The following is a 17,287-nucleotide window of genomic DNA, read 5'->3' as shown; positions in this document are numbered from 1 at the left end:
GGTTATTTTTTTACATAAAAATTGCTGTTTTAAAAGAATAAAAGTAATGAAAAGAGTTGGTATATATTTCTTTCTTTATTTCCTAAAATAAAACAAGGTTTCCAGGATTCAAAGCAGTAAAGTCAAGAAATAGCCTGTAAATGTCCCACAACTAGTTATAGATTTCTTTTCCTTTGGAGGAGACGGCTTGGAAAAGCTTTATCCACGACGCTGCTGCGCTGATACTTGTAGCATGCTTCTGACGGTTTCATCCGACACATGCAGATTACCATAATGAATTTATTCATGATCGAACATGAGATAAACATAAATAAAGTATATAAAAATTAAGAAGAGAGGAAAATGGGATACAGCGACTAAATAAAACGATGTAAATTCTTAGTGCCCATTTCCTTATTTCGTTCATTTGCTATAATGATTTCTGTTGCATTAACACCAGCCAACTAATGGTAGGGCAGCTTGGCGGAATATGGGTTTTAGCTTTTTACCCGACTGTTCAAAAGGAGAATGTTATATTTTCAGGGCTCATATATGAGAGTTTCTATAATTTAATATACTCTAAAATACCTGAACAGGAGATTTGGATGTATCGTTCAAAATCTTCTATCGAGCGACACAGGCCAATTAATTAATTTAAGGCATTCGAGTTTTTTCACACGAGGAGATAGATCTTATAGTACCTTGTAGGCACAATACTCTTTTCAAAATGTTACATAATATACTCCCATGTATAAAGGTAGGTACATTTTTATTATAAAAACAAACTGTTTATATTCTATGATAGTGGCATAATTTCATTAGGTAATAGCGAGAGATGAGTAACACGATTCAACGTTACTACAAAATAGTATGACTAAGACAATCACAGCTATTATGTACTATCAATGGTGTTTACTTGCGGAGTTGCCGAGTAATTGGAGAGTGTATAAAAATATAACATTGGTGTAAACATTTTGTTTATTAACATAAGAATTAATAACATTAAATGTTTATATATATTAAATATATACAAATATTAATTAAAACTAGTTACTATATAAATCTTGACCGCGTGGAATGGTGGCAAGAATGCTAGCAGCATTTCCCCGTTGAATCGCAATTTCGATCCTCTGGGCAAAAAACGAACCAGCCCTCCTGTCACTAGTGGAGGCAATGAGGCGAGGTGTTATACTTTTGATGAAGCTTTTTGCACCACTACTCCAAGGGCCAAGCGTTTCGACAGCAAATGGAACATAAAAGTAATTTGATATAATACACGAATATTTAGTTCTATTGAATATTTATTGGTGTAATAAACCTCGTGCCATAATTCAACAAGTCATGTAGGTAGGCTCAAGGACTGATAGATTATTTCACTAGTTGTAGTGAGAAATAATTGGTACTTCCTAAATGTTATTTTCTTCAAAGTTAGTTGTATCATATCATTCGGCTGTCGTGGTTAGGCTGGGGTCACACTGGCCGTTTCTCGAGTGGCCCACGCGTCTCGGAAACAAGGCATTACAATTTTATTAGCAGTAATCTTCTTAAGTGTTATCAGTCTAATTGAATAATGCATCGCTATAGTGACTGTTGCTTTATTATAATAAAACATGTGTCTAGCCCGCGGTTTTGCATCTGATTAATATAAGCAGTTTAAAAAATGAGCAATTTTATACTTTTCTATTAATTATATGTTTTAGCGAATTCAGTTGAGTTGGTTATCCAAAGAAAATTAAATAAAAGTTTTATTATGTATGTTTTATTATAATTTTATAATAGTGAAAATTTAGTTGTTGACATTTATAAAATAAGTGTTGCTATATATAGGTTGCGTTTAATTGCGCCATGACAAATGAATAAAAGCAATGCGCTCACTAACCGCTCAATTCGCAACACGGTACACGTCACAGATGTAAAAACTTTATGCGTCGAAAGCATTTCACTCAGACTTGAAATTTGACCTTGAATTTTTTTCTTATCGTTGCGAAAGAAATTTCTCTTTAAGAATGTACCTTTAATTTATCCAATAATTTACAAACAGACATCCCTGAGTTATTGTTAATGTATAAGATGCAGTGGCATTATTTTTTATTACAGGATATACTAATTCGAGTATCTAGATTCAAGTGACCCTTGAATTAATTTTAATGATACTTTTTGATGTAATACTATACGTATACACTTATTATGATTAATTTATTACGCAATGTATCGTTTTCAAAATATAGTCGCAACATTTTTTGTGATCATCAGAGTTGTGATTCATTATGAGTCAGCGAGCTATTAATGTACCCAATCAAATTGTGAATTGTAAGTTCAGAATTACATACTTATTTCAATTTGCAACAGCGTTAAATTAAGGCAAAAAAAACATATTCTTTTTTAATTTTATTTATTAATTAATTATGTTGCAATAAGACTTTGACAATAATTAACAAATTATATCTTCGCAGCGGTAACAAAGTGGTAGTAAATTATCTCTCTATCTAGCTTTTAATTAACAAATTGTCGCTTTTATGCGGGAACTATAATTATTTCCTATGGTCTTGTAATTTAATTAATGGATGTGATTTGTCATGGACTAACATATTTTTTTTTATGAGATTTTGAGAACACTGCCATCTATTGGCTAATATGAGCAGTGAGAGTACCAATTTAATTCACGAACAATTAATACCAGATGAGATGTAAAGATGGCGCTGTTTTGGAAATGTACTACATTTAATTAAATTTAGTCAGAAATCATTTCATTTACATTATTGACATTAAAAAAAAGAAGAATCGAGATGGCACAGTTGTTGTTCTTTAAACGAAGTTCTCCGGGCAAGAACCTCCGAATTTCATGACTTTATTTTTGTTTAAAATTTGCTAAAGACCCGACCCGGGGCTTATATATTAAATAATTAAATATACCACAGAATATTTTTACATGCAACTTTCACTGCCTTTCTGTAATTAGACAATACAAACAATTAGTGAAAAATTGAAATTGAAACTGAAGCACTCTATATATTTAAAAAAAAACGCCATCAAAAACCGTTACGCATTTTTAAAGATTAGTAAAACCACAATTTATTTATATGTTTAAATTACAATATTACCATATGAATGAATGTGTTTATTAAATAACGTATTTATAAATATTTGATTTAAATAAAAAACGGTAAACTAGGTACAAATACCAAAAAAAATATTTATGGTTGATGTCGGTGACATTTTTATTGTAATTTCTGTGTAAATAATTGTGAGACAACGACACAATAAATGTAAGATAATTCAATTTCAAGTTGGTAGCGGCATTACATTCTCGTTAGTCAGCTGTGTTGTCAATTTGTGCGATTTATGCCGTACACTACGCCCCCACACGCGACTCCGCTCGACATCTTCTAGCTTATATGAGTGAATCTATACGAAGCACCCATTATCTTGTTTGACTCACATATATAACTGTTATAATATGATTTATACATACTTGTACTCATAAAGTATTACTTGATAGTCAGTAGTTTTTATTGGCGAATATAATGATCACAGTTTTGTTCGTATAACTTGCGTTTTGGGGTTGGTCGTTAAGTTTACCTAACGACAAAAAAGCCTGTCTTTCCTTGAAGTTAGAAATTGTTTCATAGCAAATTTCATCAAATTATAATAATTATAATTGTTTCACTTTTTAAAAACAAGTTAAAAAATGAATCTGAGAGAATTGTTCATATTGTAGAATTTAATTACTAAATTACTAACACGTAATTCTATTCACGACAGCTTGATGGTCCGAGTAAAAGTATTTTTTAATTAAGCAAGTCCACTTCTCGTCCTCCACATTTTGATTTCATCTGTCGTCTCTCGCATACGGGCTCCAATTTAGGGGAATGGTCGAATAAAGTAAAAAGCGATACTTAATTACTCACCATTTTTAAATGTATTAAAACGAGCAATACGTAATAATCTCATAGATTGTTTCCGCCATCGAACATTTTAATCTGACTGTTCGAGACTATTCCGAATATTCAAATATTCCGAAATTCGCTCGGATTACGAGCAACTCAGTGAACTATTTAACAGATCGTTCTCTTCAGTAAAGCTACACGAAGTTTGAGGCACGGCATCTGCAATCAGACAGGTATCTCATGGTAACATTCCGTTTCTTGGTAGAATTTATATAAATACTTAATGAATTGGGATTCTGTGCAGTCGTTAAAATGGAGAGCTATCGCTGCAGAGTATGAATTTTGTAATTGCTTTCTTTACTGGCATCAAAACATTATGCCCGACCATCCCAGTATTTTCATTCTATTTCTTTTTATGCGTTATCTGCATCTGCATAATTTTTTACATTTACAACAAAACATATACGTGATAACTACGTATTTTCTATAAAATAGACGTTAATTCTAGTGATTTCTTCGTTGCATTTTCCTTGAGGACTTTGTGCAGACCAGTCTGGAATGCAATCTGTTCTGAAAATATTTTATCGCTACGGCAATACTTTATACGTTTTACTGTGGTTTGACACAGCCAATTTAATAACGGGCGTAAAGGAGATAATATCCCTTTTCTCAAGGTTGGTGTTGCATTGACGATATATTTAAGTGCCATTGCCTCGGTGTGGTGATAACCACTGAACATCAGGTGGTCCATTTGCCTATCTGCCTACATATTGTAAATATTAAAAAAAATCTTTGATGAATGAATGTTGACTGGTTTGATGTTATAACATCAACGTCATATATACAGTTTAAAAATTTTTGCGACTATAATACATTCAAATCGTAAAGTTTAATTTAAATTTCAGCACCATAACTGCCATATCTTAGAAAAACACAAGACGTAGGTACGTAAATTTGTCGAAAATACTAAATGAAAAACTATAATATTTAATTATGTATTTGGTTCATGACATGGTGAATGAGTATACATATCTGTCTATGAACTATTTACACACATTTATATATGTTATACCTTTGAAACCTGAGTTCTGAAAGCGAGGCAGTCATAAATCAGCGCGGATTATCCATGTGTTTCGCGATCGCTTTATTAAAACCGCCGCCTCAAAACCATCTAATATTGAATTCTCGTAGACAATTGCTTGAACCACATACCACTGATATTTCAGTTTAGCTTATTAAATCTAAAGCCGAGATGGCCCAGTGGTTAGAACGTGAGCTTCTTAACCGATGATTGCGGGTTCAAACCCAGACACCAATGAATATTCATGTGCTTAATTGTTTACAATTCATCTCATGTTCGGCGGTGAAGGAAAACATTGTGAGGAAACCTGCATGTGTCTAATTTCATATAAATTCTGCCACATGTGTATTCCACCAACCTGCATAGGAACAGCGCGGTGGAATTTGTTCCGAACTTTCTCCTTAAAAAGGGAGAAGCGGCCTTAGCTCAGCAGTGGGAAATTTACAAGCTGTTGTTGTTACACGTACCTACTTATAGAGCTGTAGTAATATTGTTCATGTGTACGTACACATTTTTTCTATTGGTCTCCAGGGACATTTTGTTTACCGGTATAAAAAATCACGATATTAATTCGAGACAAAAGGTTTCGCTATGCGGTTTTTCATTAAAAACCATGCAGAGGGTCCGCCGGCCAACGTTCATATTTTATATTGAAGGTAATGTCCACGGCAATTAATTTCTTTTCTAAATATTTCAATGTAGCTGTAGCCTCGTGGTTTAAGATTAAAATTATAAAAAAATGAACAAGATGCAGTGTGTTTTGGTGAAGGTTCTGCTATATAAATAGCTGTGATTTGTTGTTTTACGCGCTTTAAATTCCGACTATTGACGATACAAGCACAAATTTCATGTTCATGTAGAGAATCTCTCTATAGTGACAATACATTCAGAATAATATGAATCTTTTCGAAAGGAATGGTGTATATCATTGTATAATAAAAAAATATTAGTCTGCAATAACCAAACGACCGTGCGATGGAATATTTCGCACCGTGACATAATGTATTGTCTACCGGACCAAAAAAAGAAACAGTCACGTTTGATTTTAGTGTCTTACGAATTTACATGTATTAGATATTCGTACACGATCCAGAGACACGGTGACGTCTGTGTCGTTAGTTGGAAAGGACCACCAAGGCTGGCACGCGATGTGTCGTGACGCACGCGAAGTGTGGAATAGAGACGCATTTCCATTGAGAAGTGATAATAGAACTTGGTCGCTATTTCGCGAGTTTCAATAAGATATGATGTTGTTATTAATGGTGATCTCTGATAGGGCATTGATTTTTGTTGTATACGATTATTTACGAAATTTGAGGTCTTTAATAATACTTTAATTTTTAATAATAATAATCACACTCCTTATGATTACCGAATCAATGAACGCCTTAAACGTTACATATATAGTATTTAATTTAAATGTATTTTACTCTTAGTTATAATTCAGGTTTGTTATTTAGAATTATTGAATTGAATTATAAAAAATATATATGTAACTAGTTACCGCTCGCGGTTTAGCTCAACACATGAGATACAATCCTCTAAAACGCTTCAGGGGTTGGTTATCATGTATTAGGCGAACAAAATATATTACAGACACAACTTAGATGTCGCATCGGCAAAATTCGTAAAACCGATCACATCCGAATTAAGTACGGTATCCCAAATTATCAATATTTATTTCTCACGCGAATATGATCTTTGCACAAACGTAATAACTTGTAATATCATATGACCTAATATATTCGTCAATTTGACGCGTGGATTTACATGCACTTGATTTCTCTGACGCGTGAATCTATAGCGACGAATAGCGTCGAATGGCGCGATAGAGAGCTATTTCTATTGGTTGTGTAAATCGGCAGTAATCGGTTTTATTTTCATTCCATTGCATTTTCCGATGCTACATCTAATTTGTGTCTTACTATAGTCCTTTCTTGGAGTTCAAGTTCGCTACGCTTCAAATTTTATCGTATTCGGTTCATTGGTTTTGTCGTGAAAGAGCGACGGACAGACGTTTATAATATTAGTATAGATTCCTGATTCTCGTAAAAGAACGCAACAAAGTTATTTTGCTATCATATATCGAGCTTCATAAATATCGAGCTTCATAAATTACATGTTTAGTTTATTGCCATTGAAAAGTTTTAATGTAAAAATTCGAACAGGGGCATCATTGTTTACACTTTAAATTGATATTGTTCAACTTCTCTTTAATATTCATTGTCAAGTCAAACGACATTAGGATGTGTACAGATATAAGTAAAATGTATATCGTTTAATTATTGTAGCATGAGATTTATTAGAAAATATATATAATTATGTAAATATACGACTCCATGTGATATACTCGTAAATAATTTTCGCTTGATCGTATGGCATTAAAATTTCATTGATTTTGTTAATATGCCGATTGCGGCATTCTTTTTTTAAACGATCTACTCATTCCACTGTTTTAATTTCGATAATTTTGGTATCGCTTTTGCTTCGTTCGATTGTGTTGCCATAGTTTTTTGCTTTCTTAGTATTGTATTAATTTGCTTTTTTTAATATCGTCGATTTATATTATTTCTTGTATAAAAACTGGAATTTTTAAGTGTTTAAGATTGTATAAAATTTTGCAGGTTTTCTAAGCTTGCCTTTATTTTGTTGGATACCAAGTTAGCCCATATAAATGGAAATGACGAGGGCTCCGAAGAATCTCGTTTTTATAATGTTTTTCAATTTACCTCGCTATGGCGGTAGTTGCGAACTTGCCCGTTTCGAACTAACTGCACTCATGTTTATTGCAACATTAGAAAAAAAATTGAAAATTTTGTTTGAAAATTACAAAAGATCAGACTAATGGAACAGCTTGCATAAAAAGGTAAGCATATATTTTATATCGTTGTTATTATAGTTATATTAATTTATCGCATAGCTTTTAATAAAATTACACACATTACTTCTACTAATTGTAAAAAAATAAATTGCACATTACTTGAACTTTTAGTTTAATTCATAGTTTACTTTTATTTCAATATTTATAATTTATTAATTAAAAATATTATATCGTTAAAAGAAAAAATAATACAATAAAGAAATTTTTACGTTTAACTTTTAACCTACATAGGTAACTTATAAACTACAAGACACTAGACATTTTTCCATACAAGTATTTTTAGTGTAGCGAAAAGGTAAAGTTTTTCTACGTCGAGTATGACAGCGAGCCCCGTGTTCATACAAGCTCATCTGGGACGAGTTTGTTGGACTTCCCTACATGTGTGAAGTGCTACGAAATAACTCAATGAACAGAATTGCTCTAGATGTGACTTCATACATTGAATCACATAGATTGATACATAGATTGAATCGTTACGAAGAATTAAGTTTGTTTTATACGTTTTATTTCGATATTAGGATAATATTTAGGTTCATCGACATATTATAGTTTCATACAATATTAAAATATAAATATTCATGTTACTTTAGTACTTTAGTGGCATAATTACTAACCGTTATGTAATACAAGTTCTTTTACAGGAAAGACTAAAAAATTTTTATAAAACATATTATGTGTAAAATAATTGACGGTCCCTAGATTATAGTGGCCAGTTTCTTAGGCTGTGATCCAGATTTGGATCGAGTTAATTGTTAATTGTCCTTTTTTATTGGATAGCTCTTAGTAAACATTAGAATGACTTAAGATTATTATATTTCATAGGCGTATCTAGCGAAACTAACTAATTCCCTGCGGTCCCGCACGGGATGAGTTCAGTGAAACTTGGCCGACTGTTTGTAATTTTAAAGTAGAGAGTTACACACAGCTTTTATGAGTTTTGTTGCCGACTCCTAACAGTGCGGTCTGAATAGCGATTATGCGTTAGGAGCCCATCAGTCAAAACTTTGTTGTACGTACTTTAATGATTGTGGAATTTTAGTCAATGTTCAGGAACATTACAGTACTTGCGGGGTATAAATCTATTAGTATTAGGCATGATTCCATCAAGTTTCAATAAGCAAAAAAGTGTAGATTTCGTATTCGGTGGTGTGAGTCCAGCGTAAATTCTTATTCCGATGATAGTTTTATGTAATTACTAGCAACCCGCTCCACTCCGGCTTCACACGGGTGCAGTACTGATACTAAATATTCTACTCAATTTTTTTATTTACGACATCACATTAGAAACATCTAGAATTATCAGTGTATCTTTACTATATTGTATACGCATTATATACAAAAATCTTCCTCTCGAATCACTCTATTTATTAAAAGAAACCGCATCAATATCCGTAGGATATTTTAAAGATCTAAGCATATATAGAGATACACAGCGGCAAGCGACTTTGTTTTATACTATGTAATGATAAAATGATTGACTGTATAGTGTTTTTATACTGCAATATCTATAAGTGTACATAATGATAAAAATGGCGCCATCAAATTCAATTTCAAGTCTCACAACGCAAATAACAGCTAAAGATCGCATCCAGTAAACTGTAAACATCCCGTGGAGCGGATGTCCGGTCTGCCTTTCCCTGCTACAATTAATCTTTCAGCTTTCTTCCGGTGCGAAATTGTTTGCCAGGATATAGTTGCGGTTTACACTAAATGTTGAAATTATTATCTTTTTGTCTTCTGGCTTATCGCTATTATTGATAAGATATTTATAATTGATATAATATTAGTAGTATTAATGTTCTTTACAATACAAATAATCATAATGAGATACCTAATAAATTTATTTTTTCGTCACGTTCTACAAAACTGTACTTCAAAATAACGCTGTATAATATGGAATGAATTAAAATGATATTTTGTGAATGACACTTTCTTTTCGGTATGTATCCATTGTTATATTGAATTATTTACTCAAAAGAAATGTTTTCTTGTCATAGTTTATATGGATTTGATACTTTACATTTTGTTCCTCAATGCAAGTTAGGTAATCAAAAATACAGGTAAGTATTTATATAACTTTTTGGTTTTATATAAATTTAATTTATAATAATCGTGAAGTATTATTTATTATTCGTTTAGTAGAGCCTTTTTTTAAGCTATATATTGATATGAAATATAATCTGTAGTTATATAAAGTCACAACATTTGGGAATGATATCTCGTGTTTTAAATTTCGATTTCCGAAGATAAGCGTACTAACGACTGAAAAGTCCATTTACTCAACCAAATAAATCGTACATTCGTCCTTATTAATTCAAAGCATTTATAGTCCTCATTCAGTATCAATAATACCCTTGTCTCCCTAGCGACAGTGTACTGATCACTTTTCCCTATCCTCCCCCAATTTCCCATCATTAATTTTTTGCCTCCCTTGCAAACATTTCCGTTTGAGAATCGACTGTCCAATCAAAGTGGATGACGGTCATTCATTCAACCTTGAGAAATATAAAAGACAGAACACGCGCTTCTCTCCTCAATAATCTTAGGATTTTTACATGATTTGTAATACTTTTAATAGTACCGAAACCAATTGGTCCAGGGCATTAAATGAAATACGATTTAAGATTCTTTACCTATTTCTTAAACTACGCTATTATTCAAAAGATTTTTTTTTTTTTCGAAATCTAAACGGCCAGTAACTTTTTCTTCTCACTAAAATTAATTATTTGTTAAATCGTAACAAATTGCAACAAGAATATCTTTATTTTTCTGCATATCTATGGAGCTTTCAGAATGAGACCGAAATCGATTTGGGATCGACTGGGACAAAAAACGACTTACGCCATTAATATACATATATATTACCTAAAACCCACAATATATCAACACATAAGTAATAATCGTTTTGAATCATACAAAGTTATCAATTAGAAATGTAAGCGACATTCTAAGGCGGTATAGAGAGCAATTTATTAAATAAACGACACATTTATTTTCTATTTCAAAATGTTGTATAGCATAGCTATGTCGCGTCAGTTTGGCAGCGCCGGCGGCGGCAGAGACGGGCTTTTGGAAAAATATCGGCTGTAACGTCAGGCAGCCGTCGCGCGCAAACTACGTGCTTCAGATGTGGCGACACACGGACAGACATTTTAAATAACTACGTATATATTTATTGAATTATCTAAAATATATTATTGTGTTTTTTTATGGTATAGGTTCGCGGACGGGCATACGAGCCACCTGATGGTAAGTGGTCACCATCACCCATAGACAATGACGCTGTAAGAAATATTAACTATTCCTTACATCGTCAATGTGTCACCAACCTTGGGAACTAAGATGTTATGTCCCTTGTGCCTGTAGTTACACTGGCTCACTCACCCTTCAAGCCGGAACACAACAATACTGAGTACTGTTATTTGGCGGAAGGATAACTGATGAGTGGGTTGTACCTACCCAGACGGGCTTGCACAAACCCCTACCACCAAGGTGTATGGTGTATGGTTAAAGGGTAGGTATGTTTTAAGGGTACCAATTACATTAAAATAATGTGTTCGCTACGGGACGCTCCATACTTGTAAAACTTCCATATTGTTACTATTTTACTGTATAAAATTTTATTCAAAATACGCAATAAATGAATATATAATAAAATTAATTAAAGGCAGTATTGACTCCGGGGAGAAACGATGTAAATGGTATATAGGTTCGCTCAGAAGGGAGAAGAGAGCAGCGGCAGAATGAGGGTATTGATGTCATACGAGAGTATTTGAGGAATGTCGTTAGGCGTCACGGCGAACGGCGCGCCAGTTGATGTGTCAATTCAAAATTTACAAAAAAACTCGTAATTTTTCGCGTCTTCCAAAATATATTACGTATAATTATAAATGAAATAACAAAATGAAAAAGATCTGTTAAAAAATCTGATCTATGGTGAGTCGAACCAAGAGCTGGCGCTTAAATAGCTCAACAACTTAGCCCTGTGGTCTAATGAGGTAGGTAGGTAAGCTAGCTTCAAAAAAAGCCACACAATAATTAAGACTTCGTGTTTTTTTTTTCTAAAATTTGTATAACAGGTCTGTATAGTTTTATTTATAATAATGCAGAATGGGATTAAATAGTTAATAACAAACCATATTACAGAATATGCTGAATATATTCCTAATATATGACAGTTATCTCTAATCTTTAAAGGCTGAGATCAAGTGCACCCAGCGCGATGTTTATCCGTAAAGTCAATTCCAGACAACCGTGTGTACAGCTCTAGCAGCGCAGCGTAGCAGGCATCGGTCCGGCGGACGTTTTGACAAGCGCGTTTTTCACTCCTTCGAGTAGGTGAACTTTCATAAATACATATTTAGCCCACCTGCTGCTTGGTGTTATGGGCAATGTCGACGCGCTTAAGGAAAATTAACTACGACTTTCAAGATAAAATACGGATATGGTGTAAGAGGGCTATTTATAAGAAAGTGCTATTAAGTGAATTGAAGCTTCTATAATATTAGAACCCGACTATTGATTTGTAAGTCATAGTTTTGGTTAATTGAGTTGTTTTTGATATTACTATGTTATAATGTCTTGAAAATAAGTTTTTTTTTTGTAACAGATTGTCTCTAGAACTGAAATAGAACAATCGGATTCATTCTGATACTAATATTATTTGTTACTTATATTTAATATTGTGTGAAATTTTGTAAGATCATTACTTCTTTGCCAAGGAATTGCATATAAAACTACATAATATAAAGTCAGACATACAAACATCCGTGTAATTGGTTACAAGTATTTATATAATAATTTGCGTTTTTTTTTTTAATTTTAACATGAAGGTAGATGTGTTCTTTTGTATCATAAAAGTGTATGTTATACGAAACAAAAGCACTTACAGAACCCAAGCGGCTTTTCAATAAGCCTAAAAAAGTTAAGTAAAGTCATAGCCCATAATTTTCCACTGCTGGGATAAGACCTCCTCTTCCATTAAAGAGAGGGTCTGAAACGTATTCCACCACGATGTTCCAATGCGGTTTGATGAAATGCACATGTGGCAGAATTTCGATGAAATTAGACACATGCAGGTTTCCTAATGATGTTTTCCTTCACTGCCGAGCACGAGATTAATTATAAACAAACAAACAAATTAAGCATATATATATATATATATATATAGTGGTCCTTGCCTAGATTTTAACATGCAATCATAGGTTAAGATGCACACGTTCTATCCACTGGGCAATCTCAGCTCTATCAATAAGACTATACATAGATAAATAAATAATTAATTATATAATTAGTGACTGATTATAGATAGTAATTTAAAAAGTAAAGCATGTTCCCATGAGATGAAAATGTACGCATAAGGTAGATCAAGCGACTAGTGATGTACGACATTGAACGACAATTCTAACAGATAGTACGTACGCCGGTACTATCCGATAGTTAACGGGTAGCGTCGTCTGCGTCCGGCTTAACGCCCTTGCGCTGAATTTACGACACTGCATGGCTTTTAAACGTTTTGTACGGATTGCGGAGGTTTTACTCTTGTTCAAACAATGTTTGATACGAGCAGAAAATGCCAAACTTTCAATTGGTCGCTATAAAGATAAAACTCTACCGAACACTGTATACACAACATTTATTTTGAAAAATAAGTTAAAATATTCTGTGGTTCTTGCGGTTTATTTATAATTTGAGTTACCATATACTTTTTAATTAAGTAAATGTAAAGATTGAATTTGAACTGACTTAATCATTCAATTAATTATAATTTAAAACACAACTACATATTATAATAAGATTTCTTTTTAAAATACACATCTACTTGAATGTCATCTATAAAATAAATTATACATGGAACAATATTATTTAATAAAAAGTAAGCCATGATTATGACAAACATTTAATAACGTTATATATGTATGTATTATTTATATATGTATATGTATTTATATGTATGCATATTATTGAATATTTATTACTGTTATTTATTTTTGTATGTGTTTAGGTTGTATTTATTTTAAGAGTATTTAAAATTGCACCACCCTATACTGTCTTCCAAACACAATCCTCTAACCCAAGGTAGTCTGGAAGAAATGGCTAATAAGCTATAAGGGCGCCTTTAGTTTCACCATTAGCTTATTAGTTTGTATATTCTGTAATCGTTTGTGATTGTAATTGTGGTGTACAAAAAAGTGTTAAATAAAGCATTAAATAAATCAATTAATTATATAAATAAATCAATAGATTACATGTTATTTAGTTTTACGACTTAATAAAAGGAAAATGAAACATAATATACCTAATTATTATATTTACTTGATCACTGTTGAATCGACTATACTTTATGTTTAAGAGAATTGACACAAGAAGGTATTCAATAATTGTAGTATTGCAATTATCATTCGACCATCTGGGTCTGGCTTCACTTATCATAATTTCTGATATACTACTCTTGAAAGGTTTTTTCAATGCAAATTGTTGAGATTTAAACAAGATTCATATGAAATTAATGAACAACTTCTTTAATCACATAAAATCTTTTGTTTGTATCCGTTTATTTTAATTAATTAATTTCGTACTTGAATGTAAGCAACTGAAACGTACGTGAAACCACAAGGAACAAGTTAGTAAAGTTTATTTGATTAAATTGACATTTGATGTCCTTTTAAACAATAGAAATCAATGACTTGAAATGGCGTAAAAGACATTTTTAAAATATACAAACCGCAATTAGTATCATAGAAAAAAATGTTCGTGCTATGACAGCACAACTAATAAAACAAATCCCAAACGTTTACAAAAAGGTTTATGTAATTTAAAAACGATCAAAATATGTTCTCTATTTAAATTCTGATAACCCAAAGTAATAATAGATATTGGCCCTTTTAGCACCAGGCCACATAAATATAATTTATATTGTTATTATAAGTTCATACAATCTTCAGACAGCGCGGTATCAACTCCTGTTTCTCATTAGCGTACAACTCGCTCGAGTAACTCGCTGGGCGAGTTTTAACTTCAGTATTTACACTTAATAACAGCTAAAGTGTCTCCAGGCGGCTCTTTATCGTACGGTTGAAATGCATTCAAGAAGTTTGTAACTTGCATTTACTCTATGTTAAGTTGTTATTGAGTCTCTTAACGAGCTGAAAACGTCAGCTTTTACGTTGAATGTAAAGTAATATTGATGTGAGAAATGTCCATTCTTTAATATTCGTTCTCGTTTGCGACTTTGTTTGGTAACAGGGTTGATTTGACTGTACAATACTCACAAATAAGTACAATTATATTTAAAATATATTTCTGTATTCCATTTGATTCTTATGACCTATATACGGAAGGTTTTTTCCACCCAAATGTAAAAATAAAATGTCATTAAAATTATTTAAAAGACTACCTACATAATTGAATACATTTCTAAAATAAGGTTATTCATAAAACATGTCATAAAATATGTGACAGTGACTATAATAATTATAGCGCGTCAAGTGTAAGTTGGCATGTGGCAAAAACATGTACTAATTTTTTTTGTTAATTTATATCTTATTTGTTTTATTTACCCTTATTAAGAAAACTTACCTAAAATCTAATAAAAATGAGACGTAGACAATTATTTTCTAAGGAGATATTGGTAAAATAAACAAAAAAGTGGCAAGACAAAGGGTGTAGCAGGTGCTGCCACAGGAACGCCAACTTATACTTGACAGTCTGTAATATCTATATTAATATTATAAATGCAAAAGTGACTCATTCTGTCTGACTCTATGTGTCATTTACGGCCAAATCATTACAACGAACTTGATGATTTTTTGTATAATGCAAGGAAAAGTAGTTAAGTAAAGTCTCCCACTGCTGGGCTAAGGAGAGTCCTATTAAGGAGAGGGTTTGGAACATATTCGACCACGCTGTTCAAATGCGGTTTGGTGGAATGCACATGTGGCAGAATTTCAATTAAATTAGACACATGCAGTTTTTCTCAGGATGTTTTCCTTCACCGCCGATCACGAAATGAATTACAAACACAAATTAAGCACATATATATGTATAGTGGTGCTTGCCTAGGTTTGAACCCGAAATCATCGGTTAAGATTATATACCTAAAACCTACGACCCTCCATAACACGGCAGAAGTGATGGGGAAATATCATAGAATTCCTTGTAAAAATACTTTTAATCCCTGTATTGATTTTTTGTAAGATCCAAGAACAGTTCTTAGAGACAACCCTACCTGTTTCACAATTCCCTAGCTGTGGGTTTTATCCTGGCTGTCAAATCATGATAAGGTATATCTTTTGGACGTTAATCTAATTTTATAGTCTGTAAACTAGCTTAAGTAACATGGATTTAGTTACATTTTGTTCATAAATATGATGACATACTGAACGTTTGCTAAGTACTTAACGGTCCAGCCGCTAAGACCGTTTATCGCGGAGTATAAACTTTTATTCTTTAAATTTAAAAGTAGCCTCCGATATAGGTAACCGATACTTTGGATACTTAATATCATATCGTATGGTCTTTATATTAAAGTTTATAGTAGACAAGCATAATATGTCTATTTATATATAGACTATCAGTTACTTACTCGGTCCACAGAGCAAAAAAAGGCAGAATGTTCAGGGGAATTCAACAAATTGATTATTATAGCCTATAACCATCTACGTGCGTACAAAGAAAAAAATACATAGAAGTCCTTCGCATACGTTTTGCGGTTGTTTTTCTTTAGGTTTAGACATTAAAGCCGATGTCCATCCTTATAATAATTGAAGCTTCATACCAAATTTCAATTCGGTTCATTGGTTTGATCGTGAAAAAGAAAGAGACAGATTTACTATCTTACTATCCCATTTATAATATTAGTATAGATTGGTATATATATGTTTATAGTTCGAACGAGAAACGCGGGAAACTAACTAAGAAAATTGTTATAAAAAAGAAAACAAAAGAGAAGCAAAACTAGCGATTCCACTTGAACAATTTGCGGCGAATAAAAATGAACTAGTAGATAAATTAGATCATGGCTTGATTGTACGGTAATCAAAAGATCAAAGAAACTGACCCCCAGTTTAGAACAATTATTATCGTTAGTACATTTTAAAGAATACTATAACTTTATAATTATGTATCAAAATTTAAACAATGTAAAAAACAATTATAAATTATATCTGCCAAAACAAAGGTACATTAAAACACAGTCTACTTTTTTATTTGTAATATTAATTTAAATGTGAAACAAATTATAAATTTAACGAGTTGATTTGATTTATTTAATTGAATTGGTTCAATAAAGATACTATATTATTTGTTTTTTCAAATAAAAAATATTTCATAACTACAAAGGTATAAATCGCTTGTTATGCTTCTCAAAATCTTCATTTGGAAATGTGCACTGGAATTTCAGACTAACGTTTAAAAGAAAAAATAAATTTTCTCAGCAATAAAAGCTACGTTTAGTGCCAA

The sequence above is a fragment of the Vanessa cardui genome, chromosome 6 (genome assembly GCF_905220365.1).
Source record: "Vanessa cardui chromosome 6, ilVanCard2.1, whole genome shotgun sequence".
Lineage (NCBI taxonomy): Eukaryota > Metazoa > Arthropoda > Insecta > Lepidoptera > Nymphalidae > Vanessa > Vanessa cardui.
This window is presented reverse-complemented; position numbering follows the sequence as displayed.